General features: G+C 45.9%; 1 pseudogene; it reads left to right on the forward strand.

The window, feature by feature from the left end:
* LOC135504142 (membrane-associated guanylate kinase, WW and PDZ domain-containing protein 3-like) overlaps positions 1-23,332 on the forward strand; it is a 293,136-nt pseudogene that overhangs the window by 160,351 nt on the left and 109,453 nt on the right.

Below are 23,332 nucleotides of genomic sequence, written 5' to 3' on the forward strand. Positions count from 1 at the left end.
AGGGAGTGAGAACGGTAGAGAGGAAGTGAGAACGGTAGAGAGGAGTGAGAACGGTAGAGAGGAGTGAGAAAGGTGGAGAGGGAGTGAGAACGGTAGAGAGGGAGTGAGAACGGTAGAGAGGGAGTGAGAAAGGTAGAGAGGGAGTGAGAAAGGTAGAGGGAGTGAGAAAGGTGGAGAGGGAGTGAGAACGGTAGAGGGAGTGAGAAAGGTAGAGAGGGAGTGAGAACGGTAGAGAGGGAGTGAGAACGGTAGAGAGGGAGTGAGAACGGTAGAGAGGGAGTGAGAACGGTAGAGAGGGAGTGAGAACGGTAGAGAGGGAGTGAGAAAGGTAGAGAGGGAGTGAGAACGGTAGAGAGGGAGTGAGAACGGTAGAGAGGGAGTGAGAACGGTAGAGAGGGAGTGAGAACGGTAGAGAGGGAGTGAGAACGGTAGAGAGGGAGTGAGAACGGTAGAGAGGGAGTGAGAAAGGTGGAGAGGGAGTGAGAACGGTAGAGAGGGAGTGAGAACGGTAGAGAGGGAGTGAGAACGGTAGAGAGGGAGTGAGAACGGTAGAGAGGGAGTGAGAAAGGTGGAGAGGGAGTGAGAAAGGTGGAGAGGGAGTGAGAACGGTAGAGAGGGAGTGAGAACGGTAGAGAGGGAGTGAGAAAGGTAGAGAGGGAGTGAGAAAGGTAGAGAGGGAGTGAGAACGGTAGAGAGGGAGTGAGAACGGTAGAGAGGGAGTGAGAACGGTAGAGAGGGAGTGAGAACGGTAGAGAGGGAGTGAGAAAGGTAGAGGGAGTGAGAAAGGTGGAGAGGGAGTGAGAAAGGTGGAGAGGGAGTGAGAACGGTAGAGGGAGTGAGAAAGGTAGAGAGGGAGTGAGAACGGTAGAGAGGGAGTGAGAACGGTAGAGAGGGAGTGAGAACGGTAGAGAGGGAGTGAGAACGGTAGAGAGGGAGTGAGAACGGTAGAGAGGGAGTGAGAACGGTAGAGAGGGAGTGAGAACGGTAGAGAGGGAGTGAGAACGGTAGAGAGGGAGTGAGAACGGTAGAGAGGGAGTGAGAACGGTAGAGAGGGAGTGAGAACGGTAGAGAGGGAGTGAGAAAGGTAGAGAGGGAGTGAGAAAGGTAGAGAGGGAGTGAGAACGGTAGAGAGGGAGTGAGAAAGGTAGAGAGGGAGTGAGAACGGTAGAGAGGGAGTGAGAACGGTAGAGAGGGAGTTAGAAAGGTAGAGAGGGAGTGAGAACGGTAGAGGGAGTGAGAACGGTAGAGGGAGTGAGAACGGTAGAGAGGGAGTGAGAACGGTAGAGAGGGAGTGAGAAAGGTGGAGAGGGAGTGAGAACGGTAGAGAGGGAGTGAGAACGGTAGAGAGGGAGTGAGAAAGGTAGAGAGGGAGTGAGAACGGTAGAGAGGGAGTGAGAACGGTAGAGAGGGAGTGAGAACGGTAGAGAGGGAGTGAGAACGGTAGAGAGGGAGTGAGAACGGTAGAGAGGGAGTGAGAAAGGTGGAGAGGGAGTGAGAACGGTAGAGAGGGAGTGAGAACGGTAGAGAGGGAGTGAGAACGGTAGAGAGGGAGTGAGAAAGGTAGAGAGGGAGTGAGAAAGGTGGAGAGGGAGTGAGAAAGGTGGAGAGGGAGTGAGAACGGTAGAGAGGGAGTGAGAACGGTAGAGAGGGAGTGAGAAAGGTAGAGAGGGAGTGAGAAAGGTAGAGAGGGAGTGAGAACGGTAGAGAGGGAGGAGAACGGTAGAGAGGGAGTGAGAACGGTAGAGAGGGAGTGAGAACGGTAGAGAGGGAGTGAGAAAGGTAGAGGGAGTGAGAAAGGTAGAGGGAGTGAGAAAGGTGGAGAGGGAGTGAGAAAGGTGGAGAGGGAGTGAGAACGGGAGAGGGAGTGAGAAAGGTAGAGAGGGAGTGAGAACGGTAGAGAGGGAGTGAGAACGGTAGAGAGGGAGTGAGAACGGTAGAGAGGGAGTGAGAACGGTAGAGAGGGAGTGAGAACGGTAGAGAGGGAGTGAGAACGGTAGAGAGGGAGGAGAACGGTAGAGAGGGAGTGAGAACGGTAGAGAGGGAGTGAGAACGGTAGAGAGGGAGTGAGAAAGGTGGAGAGGGAGTGAGAACGGTAGAGAGGGAGTGAGAACGGTAGAGAGGGAGTGAGAAAGGTAGAGAGGGAGTGAGAAAGGTAGAGGGGTGAGAAAGGTAGAGGGAGTGAGAACGGTAGAGAGGGAGTGAGAAAGGTAGAGAGGGAGTGAGAACGGTAGAGAGGGAGTGAGAACGGTAGAGAGGGAGTGAGAACGGTAGAGGGAGTGAGAACGGTAGAGAGGGAGGAGAAGTAGAGAGGGAGTGAGAACGGTAGAGAGGGAGTGAGAAAGGTGGAGAGGGAGTGAGAACGGTAGAGAGGGAGTGAGAACGGTAGAGAGGGAGTGAGAAAGGTAGAGAGGGAGTGAGAAAGGTAGAGGGAGTGAGAAAGGTAGAGGGAGTGAGAATGGTAGAGAGGGAGTGAGAAAGGAGAGAGGGGTGAGAAAGGTAGAGAGGGAGTGAGAAAGGTGGAGAGGGAGTGAGAACGGTAGAGAGGGAGTGAGAAAGGTGGAGAGGGGTGAGAACGGTAGAGAGGGAGTGAGAACGGTAGAGAGGGAGTGAGAAAGGTAGAGAGGGAGTGAGAAAGGTAGAGAGGGAGTGAGAACGGTAGAGAGGGAGTGAGAAAGGTAGAGAGGGAGTGAGAACGGTAGAGAGGGAGTGAGAACGGTAGAGAGGGAGTTAGAAAGGTAGAGAGGGAGTGAGAACGGAGAGGGAGTGAGAACGGTAGAGGGAGTGAGAACGGTAGAGAGGGAGTGAGAACGGTAGAGAGGGAGTGAGAAAGGTGGAGAGGGAGTGAGAACGGTAGAGAGGGAGTGAGAACGGTAGAGAGGGAGTGAGAAAGGTAGAGAGGGAGTGAGAAAGGTAGAGAGGGAGTGAGAACGGTAGAGAGGGAGTGAGAAAGGTAGAGAGGGAGTGAGAAAGGTAGAGAGGGAGTGAGAACGGTAGAGAGGGAGTGAGAACGGTAGAGGGAGTGAGAACGGTAGAGGGAGTGAGAAAGGTAGAGAGGGAGTGAGAACGGTAGAGGGAGTGAGAACGGTAGAGGGAGTGAGAACGGTAGAGGGAGTGAGAACGGTAGAGAGGGAGTGAGAACGGTAGAGAGGGAGTGAGAACGGTAGAGAGGGAGTTAGAAAGGTAGAGAGGGAGTGAGAACGGTAGAGGGAGTGAGAAAGGTAGAGAGGGAGTGAGAACGGTAGAGAGGGAGTGAGAAAGGTGGAGAGGGAGAGAGAACGGTAGAGAGGGAGTGAGAACGGTAGAGAGGGAGTGAGAAAGGTAGAGAGGGAGGGAAAGGTAGAGAGGGAGTTAGAACGGTAGAGAGGGAGTGAGAAAGGTAGAGAGGGAGTGAGAACGGTAGAGAGGGAGTGAGAACGGTAGAGGGAGTGAGAAAGGTAGAGAGGGAGTGAGAACGGTAGAGGGAGTGAGAACGGTAGAGGGAGTGAGAAAGGTGGAGAGGGAGTGAGAAAGGTGGAGAGGGAGTGAGAAAGGTGGAGAGAGTGAGAACGGTAGAGGGAGTGAGAACGGTAGAGAGGGAGTGAGAACGGTAGAGAGGGAGTGAGAAAGGTAGAGAGGGAGTGAGAAAGGTAGAGAGGGAGTGAGAACGGTAGAGAGGGAGTGAGAAAGGTAGAGGGAGTGAGAACGGTAGAGGGAGTGAGAACGGTAGAGGGAGTGAGAACGGTAGAGGGAGTGAGAAAGGTAGAGAGGGAGTGAGAAAGGTAGAGAGGGAGTGAGAACGGTAGAGGGAGTGAGAAAGGTAGAGAGGGAGTGAGAACGGTAGAGGGAGTGAGAAAGGTAGAGAGGGAGTGAGAACGGTAGAGGGAGTGAGAACGGTAGAGGGAGTGAGAAAGGTGGAGAGGGAGTGAGAAAGGTGGAGAGGGAGTGAGAACGGTAGAGGGAGTGAGAACGGTAGAGGGAGTGAGAACGGTAGAGAGGGAGTGAGAAAGGTAGAGAGGGAGTGAGAACGGTAGAGAGGGAGTGAGAACGGTAGAGGGAGTGAGAACGGTAGAGGGAGTGAGAAAGGTAGAGGGAGTGAGAACGGTAGAGGGAGTGAGAACGGTAGAGAGGGAGTGAGAAAGGTAGAGGGAGTGAGAACGGTAGAGAGGGAGTGAGAAAGGTAGAGGGAGTGAGAACGGTAAAGGGTGAAGTATAGAGAGAGACCCCATTGTGATTCTGGTCTCTTCTGTTGACTTATTCTGATCCTGAATGGATCAGGAAGGAAGCTGAGGTGTGTTTTTAGGGGTAAATGTCACCATCGCCAGGCAACATGGGTCCTCTGCTCTGCTCCTTATGGCCAATGCTGATCTGTGCCAGTATGACCTGGCGTGGGCAGTTACTGTTTCTTCACCTCTCAGCGTTCAGTTCACCCTGTCCTCTCAAAGGGACACAGGGACACTCCACTCCATCCAGGCCCACCCAGTACCTTGGCTTATTTTTCAACCTTTTGTTCAGGGTCTCGGCATCTCACTCAAAGACACTTCTGGGATTTGAACCCGACAACAGCCTGGTCATGAAATCCACCTCAACCCTCCTCACAAACAACAACATCTTGTTTGTTTTTCCTAGTCCACCAGTCGTTGTTTCATTTAAAAAGCTACACCAGTGAAGCCAGGTGGATTAGAGTACAGGAGCTCTAAAAAACTCAAAACAAAGCTCACATCCCCAAACGAGCTCTGTCTCTGGGCAAATATCACATCACGAAGAAGACAACCACACACATTGAGTCGCCTTGCTGCTCCCAATGTTATCGTCTACACAGCAACCAACTAATAACTAGCGAGAGGGGAGAGGAGCTCGGTGTCCACCATAGACAGCCTAGATAATAACAGTATTAAACCAATTGAAGCATAGCTTCATGATGTCTGTTCAGTGTTACACAGGGAGGGAAGCCAGCAATAACAAGCTAGCTAGTAACCCCGGAAAAACTCAGATGATTCAACTCATTGATTAGTTGACAAGTTTTTAGCATTTATTTTTGGATTATTTATACTTTTGATATTGAATACTGCACTGTTGGGTAGGACTTGCAAGTTAAGTATTTCACTGTACTTGTGACAAATAAAACTTGACACTTGAATCAGTTGGGAAACACTGTATTAGTGGATGCTGAAAGTAACAGGCTATGATGCTAGTCATCCATCAGTGTATTAATGAATGCTAACTGCTAAGTATCCATCAGTGTATTAGTGGATGCTAATGCTAAGTATCCATCAGTGTATTAGTGAATGCTAACTGCTAAGAATCCATCAGTGTATTAGTGGATGCTAACTGCTAAGAATCCATCAGTGTATTAGTGGATGCTAACTGGCATCCATGTGTATTAGTGGATGCTAACTGCTAAGCATCCATCAGTGTATTAGTGAATGCTAACTGCTAAGAATCCATCAGTGTATTAGTGGATGCTAACTGCTAAGCATCCATCAGTGTATTAGTGGATGCTAACTGCTAAGCACTAAGGAGATGCCGTATGTTTCCATTGCTAAGGGTGATGATGATTATCACTTCTGCTATTAAAAGCTTAGAATACTAGGATTAAACATTAACGTAATGTGTTCTAACTAAAGCACCAGCTAAATAGACGCCTCCCTCGCTGATTATTTAGTATGTGAGAGAATCTGTCTCTCATAGCAGTAAGAAGATCATTTGCATAATTACTCTGGGGACAATTCCCCTTTGGAATCTATGACAAGCTGAGATCCTGTGCTGTAAGTAGAGGTCCTTTTCACTCTGAGCTAAAGAGTTCAGTCAAGCTAAAAGAAGACCAAGGTTCTACACCGCATTGAAACCAGACTCACTATACTGTATCAATCTCATGACCCCAAGTCCATGCCAGTATTTTCCCCATCTGGCACCATCACACTGCAGCCTATATGCTCTGAAGTCTGTGACAGTGTTCTGAGCTAGAGGGATCTGGTCCAGTTTTGTAGAGTAAACTCATCTGTGAAGAACATCCCTCCCTAGTTAATGTTAGATCTGTGTTTCCCACGGACCTTGGTCATTGGCATGAGCCAGCTCTGCTCCATGAGATGAACCTCTTCTCTGCCCTGTGCAAACTGAACCCTGCTTTGAGAGGGCAATCCTTTAATTGGAACTTCTAAGCTAATGGGAAGAGGGAGGAGGGTGATTGGGGGATTTATTTTCCATTTTAGTACAGTGTACGACCACCTCCATTCTGTAATTATTCTCCATTGCTCATGTGCTTCTCCATACCAGCTAATTGACTTCACACAGTTAGAGACTGCCGAGCCAGTCTAATTACCGTTCTCTTCCTACATTGACTATACAGCTCTCACTCGACCAAGGTCTACAGTGTGTGTGTGTGTGACATCATTGGTCGAGGGACGTTAGTAGACATTTTTGCAGGGATGTTTTGGGGAAGGGTACAGGGAAATATAGGGTTGCTTATGCAGTCAGTCAGTCAGTCAGTCAGTCAGTCAGTCAGTCAGTTACACAGGGAGAAGACAGTGGACATCTATTCAGTGACCCTGGGAATCCAAGCGGTCTTAATGATGTGCTAATTAGATAGCACCAGGGCTTGGCCACTAACATGGAAGGGCCTCATTAAAGACCCTGTGGTGGCAGCCTCTCCCTGTAACACCTCTGCATTCCATGCTCATTTATAGAGGATTTACTGTGTTTTGGAAATCAGTGCTCTAATTTGATTGTTGTTTAGTACAGGTGTGCCTTTAGAATAGATGAGGGGGGGATTTATCAAACTGCTTCGCCCATTTCTAATTTCACCTCTCCTATCGCTGTAAATGCAGACATTTAACTAAATTGAAGCCTCAGGGCTAATGCCAGCGTTTTAAGGACTCAGTCTTTATCTGCTGTCTGATGGATCTGAGTAGACGAGACAGTGGAGGGATGGAGGGAGACAGTGGAGGGATGGAGGGAGACAGTGGAGGGAGAGAGGGAGACAGTAAGAGGGATGGAGACAGCAATCCCATGTGTGATTGCCTCATCATTCTCTCTCTCTCTCGCTTTAACTCTCCCCCAGTTTTTTATGATTGCCGTCTCACCCCCCACCACTCTAATGCCCAGGTGACGAGACACAAAGGAGCCCATTGTGTTCCATAGGAGCCTGGCTGTCCAGCGATATGCTAGCTGCCTCACAGCGTAGCGGGATGCTGTGTGTGTGTGCGTGCACGCACGTACGCTCTCCAGAGATATGACAGTGCAAGCTAACGCCACCTTACAGTCAGGCAGAGACTGCCCTGTCAGAGAGAGTGAGATTACTCAGTCCTAGTTTAATTACAACAATCAGCACCCTCCATTGTCCATACTTAACCCTCCCTGTGTGTGCCTGTGTGTGTGTATGTGTGTGTGTGTGTGTGTGTGTGTGTGTGTGTGTGTGTGTGTGTGTGGGGGTGGGTGGGTGGGTGGGTGGGTGGGTGGGTGGAAATGGAGCCAGGACACATTCCTGGGGGTTGTAGTAAAGACCTCCCTGGTCACCTAACATGGGAACAGAGCAGACCTGACTTTGGGAATGGGGGTATAGTCTCTCAGCTGTGTTTATGTGTGTGTAATGTGGTTCCATAACTCATAATGCATAGAATAGTTTTCTGGGAACATGGGACCACAGGCCTGAGGTTTACCAGTTCAATGCTTTTCTTTCCCTGACCTACATTCCTCACTAAAATGTCCATCGACTTACACAATGTGTAAAGAGGCTTGTTTCTTTTGGCCATAGACCTTCCTACTGCAGCCATAACTGAACTGGTTCAACTTGAGTAAAATACCATTCATACTAAGAAAATAACATTCATACTCAATACTAGGGTTGCAAAAGGTCGGAAACTTTATGGTACATTTCTGGAACTTTTCCGGAAATTTTCCATGGGAAGTTAAGCCTGGGAATTTGGGAAATTTTGCTTAAATTCATCAAAAAAGTTAGCTTATAACAGTGAACTTTTTTTGTGGGACACACAAGGCAATTCTAGGTCTTGTGGCATATTTTGGTTAAACTATCCCCATTTCAATGGATTGGGGATAGTCCATCACATGTACAGCTGATTATCAAGATTTTGAACACTAATGAGATGCTAATGATTCTACTACACTGTCTGAGCCAAGGACTACATGCTTTCTGGTAAGTTTTGATTACAATACTGGGTGGAGTGAATATATTTTATATGATTTTTTGTTAAATAGTAGCCTACAGCAAAGAGTGTTTAAAGCATTTCTAACTTGTTAACAATTTCTGCTCGTTAGTTTTTGCTACCATGTGGGTTTTAGCTGAGCCTGCTAACTGAGGAGTGGTTTCAATTTTGTCTTTTTTTATTTAACTAGGCAAGTCAGTTAAGAACAAATTCTTATTTACAATGATGGCCTACCAGTGAACAGTGGGTTAACTGCCTTGTTCAGGGGAAGAATGACAGATTTTTACCTTGTCAGCTTAGGGATTTGATCCAGCAACCTTCAGTTACTGGCCCAACGCTCTAACCTGTAGGCCACCTGCCCATTCTAAAACATTTATCTTACAAAGGAGTTGTTTAATCTAACTGCTTAACTATTTATCTGTACAGGGAATTGTATTTGTTTGTTTTTTTACTCATTTTTTTCTAATCTTTACAGGAAAATGCCACGGGCACTATCTGATGTGTGGATACATTTCACGGCAGCTAATGTAGAAGGAAAAGCTGTGTACATTTGCAAATACTGTGCCAAATCATATGTGAAGAATGCAATAAAGATGCAGAATAATCTGGCCAAGTGCATAATGTTCACTCAGCGCACACAACAAGCAACCTCTGACAAAAGTCCCTCTACTTCTATTTGAGGTGAAAATGATTAATCAGACACCTTATCGATAGCGACAGCTCATGGTCCTCCTGGAATCAGACACCTTATCGATAGCGACAGCTTATGGTCCTCCTGGAATCAGACACCTTATCGATAGCGACAGCTCATGGTCCTCCTGGAATCAAACACCTTATCGATAGCGACAGCTCATGGTCCTCCTGGAATCAGACACCTTATCGATAGCGACAGCTCATGGTCCTCCTGGAATCAGACACCTTATCGATAGCGACAGCTCATGGTCCTCCTGGAATCAGACACCTTATCGATAGCGACAGCTCATGGTCCTCCTGGAATCAGACACCTTATCGATCAGCGACAGCTCATGGTCCTCCTGGAATCAGACACCTTATCGATAGCGACAGCTCATGGTCCTCCTGGAATCAGACACCTTATCGATAGCGACAGCTCATGGTCCTCCTGGAATCAGACACCTTATCGATAGCGACAGCTCATGGTCCTCCTGGAATCAGACACCTTGGAATCGATAGCGACAGCTCATGGTCCTCCTGGAATCAGACACCTTATCGATAGCGACAGCTCATGGTCCTCCTGAATCAGAATCAGACACCTCCTGGAATCAGACATAGCGATAGCAGCTCATGGTCCTCCTGGAATCAGACACCTTATCGATAGCGACAGCTCATGGTCCTCCTGGAATCAGACACCTTATCGATAGCGACAGCTCATGGTCCTCCTGGAATCAGACACCTTATCGATAGCGACAGCTCATGGTCCTCCTGGAATCAGACACCTTATCGATAGCGACAGCTCATGGTCCTCCTGGAATCAGACACCTTATCGATAGCGACAGCTCATGGTCCTCCTGGAATCAGACACCTTGGAATCGATAGCGACGATAGCGACAGCTCATGGTCCTCCTGGAATCAGACACCTTATCGATAGCGACAGCTCATGGTCCTCCTGGAATCAGACACCTTATCGATAGCGACAGCTCATGGTCCTCCTGGAATCAGACACCTTATCGATAGCGACAGCTCATGGTCCTCCTGGAATCAGGTTTTTGACTCAATGGAGGAACGCTCTTCTTGAGCTGTGAATGCAACTGAATCACCTCTGATGCTCACAGGCAATGTGTATTGGGAGAGATTTCTGAATGTTCTTCACCCAGCACACCCCTCCAACCAGACATGCTTTATCTACTCATTTACTGGATGCAGAGTTCAACAGAGTTCAAGTGAAGGTCAAGCAAATCATAGAGAAAGCAGACTGTATTGCAATCATTTCTGATGGGTGGTCGAATTTTCGTGGGCAAGGAATAGTTAACTACATCATCTCCACCCCTCAACCAGTATTCTAAAAGAGCACAGACAGAAGGGACAACAGACACACCGGTCTCTACATTGCAGATGAGCTGAAGGCAGTCATCAATGACCTTGGACCACAGAAGATATTTGCACTGGTGACAGACAATGCTCCGAACATGAAGGCTGCTTGGTCTAAAGTGGAGGAGTCCTACCCTCACATCACACCCATTGGCTGTGCTGCTCATGCACTGAATCTGCTCCTCAAGGACATCATGGCACTGAAAACAATGGATACACTCTACAAGAGAGCCAAGGAAATGGTTAGGTATCTGAAGGGTCATCAAGTTATAGCAGCAATCTACCTCACCAAGCAAAGTGAGAAGAATAAGAGCACCACATTGAAGCTTCCCAGCAACACCCATTGGGGTGGTGGTGTTATCATGTTTGACAGTCTCCTGGAGGGGAAGGAGTCTCTCCAAGAAATTGCCATATCACAGTCTGCCGATATGGACAGCCCCATCAAGAGGATCCTCCTGGATGATGCATTTTGGGAGAGAGTGGTAAGCAGCCTGAAACTCCTGAAACCTATAGCGGTAACCATTACACGGATTGAGGGAGACAATGCCATCCTGTCTGATGTTCAGACTCTGCTTGCAGATGTAAGAGAAGAAATCTGTACTGCCCTGCCCACTTCACTGATGCTCCAAGGAGAGGAAACTGCAATTCTGAAATACACCCAAAAGCGTGAAGACTTCTGCCTGAAGCCCATCCACGCTGCAGCGTACATGTTGGAACCCAAGTATGGTAGCAAGAGCATCCTGTCTGGTGTATAGATCAACAAGGCCTATGGTGTCATCACTACCATGTCTCGCCACTTTGGCCTGGATGAGGGCAAGGTTCTTGGCAGTCTGGCGAAGTACACTTCCAAGGAAGGGCTTTGGGATGGAGATGCAATATGGCAGTCGTGCCAACATATCTCATCAGCCACCTGGTGGAAGGGACTTTGTGGATCTGAGAGTCTTTCCCCTGTTGGCTCCATCATCCTCCAACTCCCACCAACGTCAGCCGCCTCAGAGTGCAACTGGCCCACACACACCAAAGCACACTACAGGCTGACCATTACAAAGGATGAACAATTGATGGCCATCCGGGAAAATGTGAGGCTTTTTGAACCTGACAACGAGCCATCCTCAACAAGGTTGAAAGTGATGGGTGAAGATGAGGCCTCGGAGTCTCATGTTCAAGAGGTGGACATTGAGGAGGTCCAGGGAGAAGACACAGAAGCCTGAGAGGAAGACAACCAAAGTTTAGTTTTTAGACTAACGTTTTTGGGAGATGCGATGGATCGTTAGGGATCATTCAATATTCCCTTTATTTTGTTGTTCAGTGATTTCTTCCCATGTGTGAGTCAACTCATTTAATTAAAGTTCAATTCGTAACTAAATCGTTTTTACATTTATATTTGAAGGATTTAATCATTTGCAATTATGTCTACTTATAAGGTAAAAGGTTTATGTTTCTCTCTCCGTATGATATGGTAAATATATCCAATGCAAAAAAACAACTACATTTAAATGGTATTTATTCATGAAACTTAATCTCAAGATGATGGACGAACAGGTGGAAACAATTGATTGTCAAAGAGCTCACCGTGTCGGTGGCAGAGCAGAGGGAAGGCCCCGTCTGATCGTAGCTATGCTAACCCACTACAAAAGGAAAATTGCCTTGTTACAACAGGGTAGGGAATTGAAGAACACCCCATTCTCTATTAATGAACCATTTCCTCATGAAATAGTGGAGAGACGATGTGCCCTGTACCTCACTTCCAAAAGGCTCTGAGCAGAAAAGCAGAGGTTTATCTAGTGGTGATTAAATTATATGTAAATAATCAAATATTCAAGGACTGGAAGATGACAAAGTGGCTGTGAGTGTAGCTACCTCCTGTTGAAGTAGTCCCGGATACGTATTTGCACCACATTACACAGTACAAATATGGATTCATTGTTTTTTTTACAAAAAAACATTTTGTTGTTGTTGTTGCATGAACGACTTTGTTTTGTTTTTAGTCATGCATTATGGAACCGTGGACTTTATGGTAATACAGAATGAGTATGACGTAATATCAGGTTTTGATTTAAGAGGACGTGAGGATGGGTAAGGCTGGCCTTTTTATTCTTCATGGTTTTTATGTATTTGAAGATTGTACATTTGAAATACCAAGGTAGTTTTTTGTTTGTTTAATATGATTTGTCCTAATTGTAGAGGTTGGGTGTATTATGACTTAAAAGCTGTTATATAGTGTGACCAATGTTCGCCCATGTGAATCAGAATGATTTGCTTTTAAAATAAAACTTAATAAATATAAATATATGTATTATAGGGCTAGGATAAATGATTATATCATTAAAAGCCTGCCTAGGTTCTCTATTGGAATAGACCTATATGATCCTAAAGAAATTGGTATCACCCTTTTACATTTAAAAAATACATCTCAATATAAAAAATATAAATTCTAATTAATCTATATAGGGCAAATAATGATGATCCACACTTTTTTGAAAATATATATAATAATATATTGAGCTCACAAGCAACAAAATAATGTATTATTATGGTGGGAGATTATTATACGGTTTTAAGTACCTCAATGGATCGTAAAGGAAATCATTCTATCACCCTCAAGCACTTAAGGAGATCATAACGATTATGGATACATTATAACTAGTTGATATATGGAGGGTGAAAACCCTGACCTAGGGAGATATACATGAGGAGGCTTAAAGCAGCCATCTTGATTACTTCCTCGTCTCGTTCTTGCTAGAAATCAGAAAAGACATTTACATTTTTTACATTTAAGTCAAAAATAGATATACCTTTACATAGTGGGAGACAGAATGCGATTCAGACCACCATCTAATTGGCCTCCATATAACTCTTACAAAATTTCCACATGGACGGAGATATTGGAAAATTAATCAAAGCCTATTGGACGACAATTTGTTCTTAACTTAAACAAAATAATTCATAACTTACTTTTTTTGTACAACATATGTACAGAAGAACCCCTTATTGTATGGGACACTTTCAAATGTACTTTTAGTGGCCATTCAATGCAATACTCATTATTTAAACAAAAGCAGTTTAGGTCAAAAGAGATTAGACTAATAAAGGATATAGAGGAAGTAACAGTGCAGGTAGATGGTAATGGAAACTGTACTAGAGGCACAAAATAGGTTAGAGGAAAAACAAAGAAATGGAGGTACTTATTCAAGAGTGATCAAGTGTAATGTACTACAAAAATAAAACAAATTGGATAGAAAATGGGGGAAAATGCACAAACGTTTTCTTGATTATTCAACACAGAAATTCCACCAAAAATAATTTACAGAAACTCATTACAAATGATGGTGTTATCCATGATTCACCAAATTATATTTTGAAAGAGGAAGCAAAATATTTTAAGCTAATGTTTTATCCTCCTCCATTTTCACTGAATGATGTTAACTGTAAGGATTTCTTTCCTAATAATAATGTAAAATTAACAAATTTACTGAAAGACCGGTGTAAAGGCCAACTTACAGAAGAGGCACTTTTTGAGGCAATAAAATATCTTCAGTCTGGAAAAACACCAGGGCTTGACGGTATACCAGTAGAGGTTTATCAGGCCTTTTTTGATGTACTCAAATATCCATTATTAGCATGTTTTAATTACTCTTATACAAATGGTAGACTTTCAGGTACTTCACAGGATGCTCTGATTTAATTACTACTGAAACAGGACCCAGGTGGTAAGTATAAAGATCCAGTCCATTTAAAAACTCTAACATCCAATCCTGGCGAAATGCATAGCATATAGAATAAAATAGGTCATACCAGATATTGTTCATTCTGATCAGATAGGTTTTTTACATGGACGATATATTGGAAATAATATACAACAATTACTTGAAACAATTGAACATTATGAAACATTGAAGATACCAGGTTTGGTCTTAGCTGATTTTGAAAAGGTGTTTGATAAAGTACGATTATAATTTATATATACATGCCTGGAATACTTTAATTTTGGTGAATCTCTTATACAATGGGTTAAAGTTATGTACAGCAACCCCAGATGTAAAATAATAAACAATGGTTACATCTCAGAAAGTATTTAGCTTTTAAGAGGAGTAAAACAAGGCTGTCTGTTGTCTCCATATCTATTTATTATGGTCATTGAAATGCTAGCTATTATTAAAATGAGATCCAACAAGAACATCAAGGGGTTAGAAATTCAATGGGTCAATGTATGGTGATGACTCTAGTTTTTCTAAAGTCCACAATCTGGATCCCTGCACAGTCTGATTGAAGATCTTGATCACTTTTCTAGCCTCTCTGGATTAAAACCTAATTATGACAAGTGTACCATATTACATATTGCATCGTTAAAAAATGCTGTGTTTACTCTACCTTGTGGTTTACCAATAAAATGGGCGGAAGGTGAAGCAGACATACTTGGTATTCACATTCACAAAAAATATAAATGAACTTACCACAATTAATTTCAATAGAAAGTTAGCAGAAATAGATAAGATTTTGCAACCATGGAGAGGTAAATACTTGTCTCTTTATGGAATAATTACATTGACTAACTGGTCCTATCACCGTTTACTTACTTACTAATGGCATTGCCTACTCCAGATGGTTAGTTTTTAAAATCATATGAGCAAAATATATTACATTTTATTTGGATTGCTAAATGTTTCAATATTGTATTATATTTATTCATGATATTATGCATAGAAATGGAGGAGTTTACATTAAAATGCACTTAGGTTGGAGTCATTAAAATCAGTGGAACAGCCACTTTACAATAGTGCATTTCAACCACTAGGTATTCCCACAAATGTTCGTGAGGGAGTTTGTTAACAAACTATAGTTGTGGCTAGTTGGTTAGGACATCTCCTTTGTGCATGACACATCAATCCCAGATGAACAGCAAAGGACCCTGTGAAGATGCTGGAGGAAACAGGTACAAAAGCATCTATATCCACAGTAAAACGAGTCCAATATTGACGTAACCTGAAAGGATGCTCACCAAGGAAGAAGCCACTGCTCCAAAACCACCATAAAAAAGACAGACTACAGTTTGCAACTGCACATGGGGACAAAGATCATACTTTTTGGAGAAATGTCCTCGGGTCTGATGAAACAAAAATAGAACTGTTTGGCCATTATGACAATCATTATGTTTGGAGGAAAAAGGGGGACGCTTGCAAGCCGAAGAACACTATCCCAATTGTGAAGCACAGAGGTGGCAACATCATGCTGTGGGGGTGCTTTGCTGCAAGAGGGACTGGTGCACTTCACAAAATAGATGGCATCATGAGGTAGGAAAATTATGTGGATATATTGTAATAACATCTCAAGACATCAGTCAGGAAGTTAAAGCTTGGTCGCAAATGGGTCTTCCAAATGGACAATGACTCCAAGCACACTTCCAAAGTTGTGGCAAAATGGCTTAAGGACAACAAAGTTAAGGTATTACAGTGGCCATCACAAAGCCCTGACCTCAATCCTAAAGAAAATGTGTGGACAGAACTGAAAAAAGCGTGTGCGAGCAAAGAGGCCTACAAACCTGACTCAGTTACAACAGCTCTGTTAGGAGGATTGGGCCAATATTCACCCAATTTATTGTAGGAAGCTTGTGGAAGGCTACCAGAATCGTTTGACCCTATGTTAAAACAATTTAAAGGCAATGCTACCAAATACTGATTGAGTGTATGTAAACTTCTGACCCACTGGGAATGTGATGAAAGAAATCAAAGCTGAAATAAGTCATTCTCTCTACTATTATTCTGACATTTCACATTCTTAAAATAAAGTAGTGATCCTAACTGACCTAAGACAGGGAATTCGTACTAGGATTAAATGTCAGGAATTGTGAAAGTCTGAGTTTAAATGTATTTGGCTAAAGTGTATGTAAACTTCAGACTTACACTGTATGCAGTTAACGAAAATGCATGGGAATATCTGCTCAATCCAAATTTACAACCAACTATTTGCAGCACTACGACACAAATGGAGTAGGCAAGTGGAAAAGGGAGAAGGTAGGGAACTTGTTTCCCTACCATAAATTAAAGATACCAATTGGCTGAAAGGAATATAAATAGAAAATAAAATTAATAGAAAAATATACCAGTTTCATTTAAGGACAAAAATGTTGACAGCTGCACCATACAGGTTGCAAAATAAATGGGAAGAGATTTTCGATGTACCAATTCCATGGCACATGGTTTATGAACTGGTACAAAAAACTACACTTGACTCAACACTTAGAGTTTTTCAATTTAAATGATTATATAAAATTCTTTCCACCAACAGACTGCTGTATATATGGGGCACACAACATCTCAGCAGACTGTGTTGCGATGAGACCTAATCAAGAAATCACTTACTCTGTTATTGAGAAACAGAGAAACAATGGGTATTGATGCTAACAACACTATAACTGGGGTCCTGTCAAAGCACATCCTCCCCACCCTGAGGAAGACGCCTTGCATCTCTCTCTCTCACACACATTTCTAAATAACAAACCGCTGGAGCCTGAGCTGATACTCAGAGAAGGATCCTGTTCACACCCCGGGGAATGTCCCCCCCCCCCCCGAGGGGATGCCTGGATTCCCCTCCTCCTTCAGGATGAAGAACATCCCCCAAACGTCCTCCATCTGCCTGAACTTCTGTTGTTCCTCCAAGGCAGCAACACTGCCAGCCATTGTGCTATGTTCTCCTGTTATTCATGTATGCATCTGGATACTTGGTGATTCAAGCCAATTAATATTTCACCTTTGTCTCACATGACAGTTCCTCTACCAACGGAGCCTATAGCCCCCCCCCCCCCCCCGAACAACAATGCTGTCACACAGCCCAGAAATGTCTAAACTGTCCTCCTACACACACTCTCGCTGGGGGCATGCTTTCCATCACAGTCACCGGTACCTGTCAGATAGTTTTGAAAGGGATGATGGATCTTTCTCATTTATCCACTGGTGGTTATGCGTTTAGAGTTCCCAACTGTTTAAGAATGTTGGAGGATGGTCTAAATTACGTTTCGTGAATGTCCTGTGTGTGGTGTGTGTTCCCTCCGACATTGTACTGTGCTGACCCAGATGTTTCTCCTCTCCACAGGCAAGGTTCTGAATACAGACCTGCGTCACTACCTCAGCCTGCAGTTCCAGAAAGGTTCGCTGGACCACAAGCTCCAGCAGGTGATCAGGGATAACCTGTACCTGCGCACCATTCCCTGTGAGTAGTAACGCCCCGGGCTTCCCCCCCTGTTTTTTTCTCAGAGTTTCCTGTCTACTCCACATGTGCCTGCTCGTTAACGGCTGTTCCATGTGAGTAGGACACCTTTAGATCTCAAGACTGACGGTCACTAGCACTTCAGTAGCCAAGCAATCCTATTTGGTCCTGCCATCAGATAGAAATGCCCCCTTCACAGGTGTCCATTAATCAGCAGAGCAGTTTGCTTTTCCCAAAAGACATGCTACTTCTCCCATGAGGACACAGTGCTTGGCATTCATTGGAACCATCCCCCTCAGATCCCTCCGCTTGTGTCTGGATTGATGAAGAGAGTGATTAGAGGAAGAGTGACATGTCAATCACACTCCTTCATTTTCACAGTTCCATCTCTCTGTCCCTCATTCCTTTTCTCTCCTCTTGGCGCTGTGTGTTTAATCATGGATTCTTCTTCTCTCCTAACTGGGGGCATTCTATGCCACCTCTCTGAGGTCTACAAAGCAGCCGTCAAACCTTCACTATAAAGGCCATCAACTTCACACATAACTACTCTTTGATAGATGAGATAGGAGATCTCTCACTCCATTTTCCAATACTAATATGTAGTCCTTGGAAGTTAATCTCCAGAATATAATATGCATGTAATTATGTTTAATTAATATATATTTCCATAGTAACCTAATTCCTTCTAAGTACTTGGTGCCAACTCTATGCTTCATCCACCCACTATGAATGACTTCCCTGTGTTTGAGCATGTGTCTCTGGGCCTTTAAAACAAGGTCTCCACTTAATGACTCCCCTGTGTTTGAGCATGTGTCTCTGGGCCTTTAAAACAAGGACTCTACTTAATGACTCCCCTGTGTTTGAGCATGTGTCTCTGGGCCTTTAAAACAAGGACTCCCCTTATTGACTCCCCTGTGTTTGAGTGTGTGTCTCTGGGCCTTTAAAACAAGGACTCCCCTTATTGACTCCCCTGTGTTTGAGTGTGTGTCTCTGGGCCTTTAAAACAAGGTCTCCACTTAATGACTCCCCTGTGTTTGAGCATGTGTCTCTGGGCCTTTAAAACAAGGACTCCCCTTATTGACTCCCCTGTGTTTGAGTGTGTGTCTCTGGGCCTTTAAAACAAGGACTCCCCTTATTGACTCCCCTGTGTTTGAGTGTGTGTCTCTGGGCCTTTAAAACAAGGACTCCCCTTATTGACTCCCCTGTGTTTGAGTGTGTGTCTCTGGGCCTTTAAAACAAGGACTCCCCTTATTGACTCCCATGGCCATACAAATTCTGAGAGGAAAAACTACTGTGTTTGAGTGTGTGTCTCTGGGCCTTTAAAACAAGGACTCCCTTATTGACTCCCCTGTGTTTGAGTGTGTGTCTCTGGGCCTTTAAAACAAGGACTCCCCTTATTGACTCCCCTGTGTTTGAGTGTGTGTCTCTGCCTTTAAAACAAGGACTCTTATTGACTCCCCTGTGTTTGAGTGTGTGTCTCTGGGCCTTTAAAACAAGGACTCCCCTTATTGACTCCCCTGTGTTTGAGTGTGTGTCTCTGGGCCTTTAAAACAAGGACTCCCCTTATTCTCTGTGTTTGAGTGTGTGTCTCTGGGCCTTTAAAACAAGGACTCCCCTTATTGACTCCCCTGTGTTTGAGTGTGTGTCTCTGGGCCTTTAAAACAAGGACTCTACTTAATGACTCCCCTGTGTTTGAGCATGTGTCTCTGGGCCTTTAAAACAAGGACTCCCCTTATTGACTCCCCTGTGTTTGAGTGTGTGTCTCTGGGCCTTTAAAACAAGGACTCCCCTTATTGACTCCCCTGTGTTTGAGTGTGTGTCTCTGGGCCTTTAAAACAAGGCTCCACTTAATGACTCCCCTTAATGTGTTTGAGCATGTGTCTCTGGGCCTTTAAAACAAGGACTCCCCTTATTGACTCCCCTGTGTTTGAGTGTGTGTCTCTGGGCCTTTAAAACAAGGACTCCCCTTATTGACTCCCCTGTGTTTGAGTGTGTGTCTCTGGGCCTTTAAAACAAGGACTCCCCTTATTGACTCCCCTGTGTTTGAGTGTGTGTCTCTGGGCCTTTAAAACAAGGACTCCCCTTATTGACTCCCCTGTGTTTGAGTGTGTGTCTCTGGGCCTTTAAAACAAGGACTCCCCTTATTGACTCCCCTGTGTTTGAGTGTGTGTCTCTGGGCCTTTAAAACAAGGACTCCCCTTATTGACTCCCCTGTGTTTGAGTGTGTGTCTCTGGGCCTTTAAAACAAGGACTCCCCTTATTGACTCCCCTGTGTTTGAGTGTGTGTCTCTGGGCCTTTAAAACACTGGGATAAATAAGTGGTGTGGGAAAGCTTTTATTTGTATGCAGGGACCCTAGTGGTTTTAAATGGACGAAAGGGCAAATTGGTGGGAATCAAAGTGCAAAGTGCAGATTTTCTACGCTACTCTGCCGAATTACATGTCAATTACTCCCCATTTCACAATTTATTAATGCTACAGGAAATGTATTAATGCTACAGGACACATTTATATAATCTTTGAGTCACTATTTTAAATAGCATATAAAACGTTTCTAATTTGTGGCTTTGTTGTGAGGGAGAGCCACCCATCCTCTCCTGAACGGCAGATTTTCTCATGTGGAAATATAATGCTAATGAATAGTTGTGAATAACAGGCAACTAAATAAATTGCTGATGTTCATTTTCACTAGATGGATACAGTATAACTGTTTAGTGTCTGTCAGTTTCATGAGTTAATGCATTGTTAATGTTCTCGGTATATAAATCACGAGGGGGCTATATCGACGACTGCAGACATTCATGGTAAATACTGTTTTGTGAAAAATTTATAAAAAAGCCATACAAATTCTTGAGGAAAATGTGCTGTGTGAGAGGAAAATGTACTACGGTAAGTAAGTACGCCAGCTTCTAATGCAGCTCATATTGAATTACTATGTCTGTACAGTCATACCCTGTAGCATTTCAAGCATTGACCCTTGTCTAAGCCTAGTTTGTCTCGAGTGCACGGCTGTTTGTTTCTGCCTCCTCATCAGTGCTAGGGGTTATATTTTGACTGGTGGTGCAGGTCAGCATATGACCCATGTCGCCACTGCTTAGCCACTGATGTCTGTGTGACTGTGAATGGCGTTTCACAATGCAGGGAGCCGCTGCCTATCCTCTGCTGTGTGACTGTGACTATGGCCTTCCACAATGCAGGGAGCCGCTGCCTATCCTCTGCTGTGTGACTGTGACTATGGCCTTCCACAATGCAGGGAGCCGCTGCCTATCCTCTGCTGTGTGACTGTGACTGTGACCTTCCACAATGCAGGGAGCCACTGCCTATCCTCTGCTGTGTGACTGTGACTGTGACCTTCCACAATGCAGGGAGCCGCTGCCTATCCTCTGCTGTGTGACTGTGACCTTCCACAATGCATGGAGCCGCTGCCTATCCTCTGCTGTGTGACTGTGACTATGGCCTTCCACAATGCAGGGAGCCGCTGCCTATCCTCTGCTGTGTGACTGTGACCTTCCACAATGCATGGAGCCGCTGCCTATCCTCTGCTGTGTGACTGTGACTATGGCCTTGCACAATGCAGGGAGCCGCTGCCTATCCTCTGCTGTGTGACTGTGACTGTGACCTTCCACAATGCAGGGAGCCACTGCCTATCCTCTGCTGTGTGACTGTGACTGTGACCTTCCACAATGCAGGGAGCCGCTGCCTATCCTCTGCTGTGTGTGTGACTGTGACCTTCCACAATGCAGGGAGCCGCTGCCTATCCTCTGCTGTGTGACTGTGACTATGGCCTTCCACAATGCAGGGAGCCGCTGCCTATCCTCTGCTGTGTGACTGTGACCTTCCACAATGCATGGAGCCGCTGCCTATCCTCTGCTGTGTGACTGTGACTATGGCCTTCCACAATGCAGGGAGCCGCTGCCTATCCTCTGCTGTGTGACTGTGACCTTCCACAATGCAGGGAGCCGCTGCCTATCCTCTGCTGTGTGACTATGACCTTCCACAATGCAGGGAGCTGCTGCCTACCCTCTGCTGTGTGACTGTGACTATGGCCTTCCACAATGCACGGAGCCGCTGCCTATCTTCTGCTGTGTGACTGTGACTGTGACCTTCCACAATGCATGGAGCCGCTGCCTATCCTCTGCTGTGTGACTGTGACCTTCCACAATGCAGGGAGCCGCTGCCTATCCTCTGCTGTGTGACTGTGACTATGGCCTTCCACAATGCAGGGAGCCGCTGCCTATCCTCTGCTGTGTGACTGTGACCTTCCACAATGCAGGGAGCCGCTGCCTATCCTCTGCTGTGTGACTGTGACTATGGCCTTCCACAATGCAGGGAGCCGCTGCCTATCCTCTGCTGTGTGACTGTGACCTTCCACAATGCAGGGAGCCGCTGCCTATCCTCTGCTGTGTGACTGTGACCTTCCACAATGCAGGGAGCCGCTGCCTATCCTCTGCTGTGTGACTGTGACTATGGCCTTCCACAATGCAGGGAGCCGCTGCCTATCCTCTGCTGTGTGACTGTGACTCCACAATGCAGGGAGCCGCCTTCTGTGTGACTGTGACTATGGCCTTCCACAATGCAGGGAGCCGCTGCCTATCCTCTGCTGACTGTGACTGTGACCTTCCACAATGCAGGGAGCCGCTGCCTATCCTCTGCTGTGTGACTGTGACTGTGACCTTCCACAATGCAGGGAGCCGCTGCCTATCCTCTGCTGTGTGACTGTGACTATGGCCTATCCTTCCACAATGCAGGGAGCCGCTGCCTATCCTCTGCTGTGTGACTGTGACTATGGCCTTCCACAATGCATGGGGAGCTATCCTCGCTGTGTGACTATCCTTCCACAATGCTGTGTGACTGTGACTGACTTATGGCCTTCCACAATGCAGGGAGCCGCTGCCTATCCTCTGCTGTGTGACTGTGACTGTGACCTTCCACAATGCAGGGAGCCGCTGCCTATCCTCTGCTGTGTGACTGTGACTATGGCCTTCCACAATGCAGGGAGCCGCTGCCTATCCTCTGCTGTGTGACTGTGACTGTGACCTTCCACAATGCAGGGAGCCGCTGCCTATCCTCTGCTGTGTGACTGTGACTATGGCCTTCCACAATGCATGGAGCCGCTGCCTATCCTCTGCTGTGTGACTGTGACTATGGCCTTCCACAATGCAGGGAGCCGCTGCCTATCCTCTGCTGTGTGACTGTGACTATGGCCTTCCACAATGCAGGGAGCCGCTGCCTATCCTCTGCTGTGTGACTGTGACTATGGCCTTCCACAATGCAGGGAGCCGCTGCCTATCCTCTGCTGTGTGACTGTGACTATGGCCTTCCACAATGCACGGAGCCGCTGCCTATCCTCTGCTGTGTGACTGTGACCTTCCACAATGCAGGGAGCCGCTGCCTATCCTCTGCTGTGTGACTGTGACTGTGATGCCGCTGCCTATCCTCTGCTGTGTGATGGCCTTCCACAATGCAGGGAGCCGCTGCCTATCCTCTGACTGTGACTATGGCCTTCATCTGCTGTGTGACTGTGACTATGGCCTTCCACAATGCATGGAGCCGCTGCCTATCCTCTGCTGTGTGACTGTGACTATGGCCTTCCACAATGCAGGGAGCCGCTGCCTATCCTCTGCTGTGTGACTGTGACTATGGCCTTCCACAATGCAGGGAGCCGCTGCCTATCCTCTGCTGTGTGACTGTGACTGTGACCTTCCACAATGCAGGAGCCGCTGCCTATCCTCTGCTGTGTGACTGTGACTATGGCCTTCCACAATGCACGGGGAGCCGCTGCCTATCCTCTGCTGTGTGACTGTGACTGATGGCCTTCCACAATGCAGGGAGCCGCTGCCTATCCTCTGCTGTGTGACTGTGACTATGGCCTTCCACAATGCATGGAGCCGCTGCCTATCCTCTGCTGTGTGACTATGGCCTTCCACAATGCAGGGAGCCGCTGCC

The sequence above is a fragment of the Oncorhynchus masou genome, chromosome 18 (assembly GCF_036934945.1).
Source record: "Oncorhynchus masou masou isolate Uvic2021 chromosome 18, UVic_Omas_1.1, whole genome shotgun sequence".
Taxonomy (NCBI): Eukaryota; Metazoa; Chordata; class Actinopteri; order Salmoniformes; family Salmonidae; genus Oncorhynchus; species Oncorhynchus masou.